Source organism: Meriones unguiculatus, chromosome 3 (assembly GCF_030254825.1).
Source record: "Meriones unguiculatus strain TT.TT164.6M chromosome 3, Bangor_MerUng_6.1, whole genome shotgun sequence".
In the NCBI taxonomy this organism is placed as follows: domain Eukaryota; kingdom Metazoa; phylum Chordata; class Mammalia; order Rodentia; family Muridae; genus Meriones; species Meriones unguiculatus.
Window position 1 is genome coordinate 22,412,155 of NC_083351.1, and position 3,869 is coordinate 22,416,023.

Consider the following 3,869-nt stretch of genomic DNA (forward strand, 5'->3'; position numbering starts at 1 on the left):
TATTTTATAATTTGTTTCAAATGCAGAAAAACCACTTAACTGAGTCTCTCTTACCAATTCTCCCTGGTTGTTCTCGAGCACAGTCTGGGATGACCAGTGAGGGGCCTCCTGGCAACCCAGTCTCCACGTAAACCTCTCCAGATCGGCGTTATATTTCTGGCCCTAAGATCTCTCCCAGCTTGGAGACATGGTGGTTACATGACCCCAGCTTCTGCCACATCAGCCAGCACCTGTTTTCTGGGGCCCTCTCTTGCCTGCCGCTGGCAGAAGTGAAAGATTGCTTTCCATCTTAGGACCCACAGCAGTGGGAGACCAGGAGGGTTTCGGGTCCAGAGCAATGGACGCTGCTGGCCTTGGATGATCCAGACACAACCAGGTTTCAAGGGAAGGAGTGGGGAGACTGGGTGTTCTAGGAATGGGAAGGGTGTTTGCCCAAGCAGAGGCGTGAAGGATGAGAGCACACGTGTCCATTGTGTTAGGAACCTTAGTGGCCTTCGTGGCGTAACTGCTAGTATGTGCACACTATCTTCCACATCTGGAGGGCCTGGGAACCGCTGGGCTGGGATGCGTAATCATCATCTCGCACTGGGCTGCTGGGCAGGAGGAGTAAGGGCTGAGGGTTGGTCTGCTCTGGCTGACAAGAGCCCTGGTATTTCTAGCCTGTCTGTGACAGCGGAGCGGCAGCTGCCACCATCTGCACAGCATCGCCTGTAACCCCGGTGTCACCTTTATCCCACATTTGCCACGGCGCCTGAAATCCCATTGTCAGCTGCCAGTCCTCTGGGAGACATCTCTATTATAAATAAGAGTGGGTTGGATACCTCTCGACTGTCCTGAGAGAATGCCCATTCATGCTCAGTCTCCACCCAGTGGACTTCCTAATTCTGTCACTCCCATGTCCTTCTTCATCTTTGGGGTGCTGCAGTCACAGACTCTGCCGGACAGTCCTCCAGCCTGCACCTCTTCCCATGAGGCCCCTCTTTCCTAAGCACCCCTTCCTGGCTTCATCCCTGCCCCTACCATGTTGAGCTCACCCCTGCAGTCCCTCTGATTGTCTGGGCCGGAGCCTTTTTAGCTGGCTTTTCTCCCTCCCCTGTGAGCCTCCTGGAAATTAGGACACAGGGACTCTAGTCTTAGCTTTGGCCCGTGCTGAGAACCTTGAGCTATACACTCATCCTCTCTGGGCTTCAGGTGGGGTTGGGGATGACTTAGGCTCCTTCAGGATTCAGACTCGGTCACACTGAGGCCCATTGTTTAGGAAGAACTGCACCTGGAATCTGGTCTTTTGTGCCTTTAACTTCAGACCCCATGACAGGCTTGCTGTGACATGAAGGTTGGACTCTCCCCAGACATCTGGTCCAACCTGTCAATGCTTTCCTCATTTCACCTTGTTCTTAGGGCAAGGGGGGACCACCTTACAATAATAAGAAACATGAGAAATGTCAAACACTTGAAAGCAGGTGATCCCTGTGTCTGTGTTGTAGGTACACACATGTAATGTGTGTCTTGCCTAAGTGTACAGGGTGGGGCTTCAGATGCCAAGGCTGGGTGCGTTCCCCTATTGCTCTCCGTCTTAGCTTTGAGATAGGGTCTGCCTGTCTTCACCCTCTCCCCCTGGTGCTGGGCCTACAGCTGTGTGCCGATGCACCCAGCTTTTGGGAGCGTTCTGAGGATCCGGATTCATGCTCTCATGCTTGCACAACAAGCCTTCTGCCCACTGAGCTCTCTCCCCAACTACTGCAAGACTTCTATATTCAAGACAGATTTGTTGTTGTGTAAAGATAGAAGAGAAAAATGGGGAGAATGAGCACATTTCAAAAAAAAGACATTGGTCTTTCTCCTGGTATTTCTGTGCACCTCATTTCTGCTCTGCTCTCCATGGTCTCTGTCCTCTTTCACGTGGTCCAGAATTCCATTCAGCACCTTGGCCAGCAACACCCCCCCCCCCCCCCCCCCGCCTTCACCCAGCCTTTCCCCCACCTCCCACCCCCTCCCTCAGCATTTAAGCCTGTGACTCAGGCCTTTGCGACTGACCTCCTGGTGTGACAGTCCTGGTCCTAGCTGAGCTGGTGGTGAGCGTGGGAGTGAGTGGTGAACAGAGTGGACAGCCAGGCAGGAGGGGAGGACTCTGTCCAAGTGTGAGCAGTCAGCCTCTAGGGGTGGCCTCCCAGGCAGAAGGGAAGGCCTGTCCCCAGAGCCTCGGAGGTGAGCTGTGTACTGCCAGGAGACTTTATCTTTGTTGTTTTCTGTCTCTGGCAACCACCCAGGAGAGAGGGACAAAGAGATAATAGCCTCATTTACGGAGGACTGAGTGGCCCAGGCTGCGGGTTTCAACATTCCACTCACCCTCGCAGTCAAGTAGATCTCTCAGCTCTCCCTGGTAGACATGGGGAAACTGAGGCCAGTGAGGGTAAGGATGCATGGTGGGCTTCACGAGCCCACCTTTAAAACCATAGGTCCCTCTTTGAAGCCCAGGAACCTAGTTCTGGTGGCTGCCCCATAGCCGAGCAGTCCGCAGAGCTGAGAATGTCCCTCCAGAGAGGTCCAGGAGAGTGTGGCCTTGGTACTGATGGGCCTGCTTCCAGCTCTGCCAAGGAATAGCTGTGGATCCCCGGGGCAGCGTTGCTTCGTGGTTCTAACCCTGAGACAATGACGCTCTCCCCATGGGCTCCTCTCCGTGGTTAGATAAAGCATCAAGTGTGCTAGCACTTTCTTACAGGCTGCATATGGGGGCTCAGACGGGGCTTGAGACAATCAGTTGTTCCCTGACAGCCGCCCCTCCTGACTCTGTCGTCAGCTCGACCATCCCAACCTCACCCCCGTCTCCCTCCCACTCCCTCAGCTCTCACTCTGTAGACCAGACTTCCGACTCCAATGCCGGATCTTTCGTCTCTAGCCCCTTCCGTCTCCTTGTCCACGTCCCACTGCCTCAGAACTCAAACTATGGAGGTGTGTGTTCTTCTCGTTCATCCCACCGCTAAGTTATAAAGACCCACCCAGCGTCTGACAGGGTCTGGTCTGACGCCCCTCACCCTGCAGGCGAGGAGAGGAAGAAACAGCACTTTAAGGTAGAGGTGAATCAAAGAAAAGCCGGAAGTAGACCCGAGGTTCCTGCTCTTGCACTGCAGAGCTGCAGAGGGCCAGGCAGCCTTCTTGTCAGCCGTGGGCACAGTCTGTGTGCCCACGGGCAGGACCCACCCTGCTGGACTTTGGCCAGGCTGCTTCTCCATCAGTCGGAGGCAGGATGGATTTCCTTCTCTATAGCAGCATAAGGATTCCCCCCCTGTTTACCCTGCTCCAGGAGGAAGATGGGCTTCCCCAGGGAGCACAGTTTAGAAAAATCTATGCAGTTCTTGGCCAACAACAGACCTCAGGAGACAGCTGGAGGTGAGACAGGGTAACTACATTTTTTTAGCTTCACAATAACCCATGTGAAGTCCATGCTATTATCCCCATTCTCTGAGGGGAGCAACTGAGGCCCCGAGAGGTTAAGTTGTTTTTCCTAAAGTGAAGCCTGATAGGGCACAGGCCTATATTATAGTTTAAGAGTAGACTCCTGCTGCTGTCCTGTGAGCTACCCTCGTCTACTTTCAAGGCTCTCCCTGTAGGCTGAAACAAGGTCCTCATTGCCTGAGGGGTGTCCTGGCAGGGCTGTGGCGTGGTTTCTGGCCTAGAACTCGGTTCTTACTGTCCAGCGGAGGCTGTGGGCTTCCCAGTTGTCACATCCCGTCTCTGGACCTCACTGCATTCCTGATGCGTATCTAGCAGGGCTGCCTTGAGGACTGGCCTGGCCATGCTAATGAATGTCCCCTCCCTAGGGCGCGGCGGGCTGCTTGTGTTCATCAGAAGGAAGGGAACGGACACCTGTG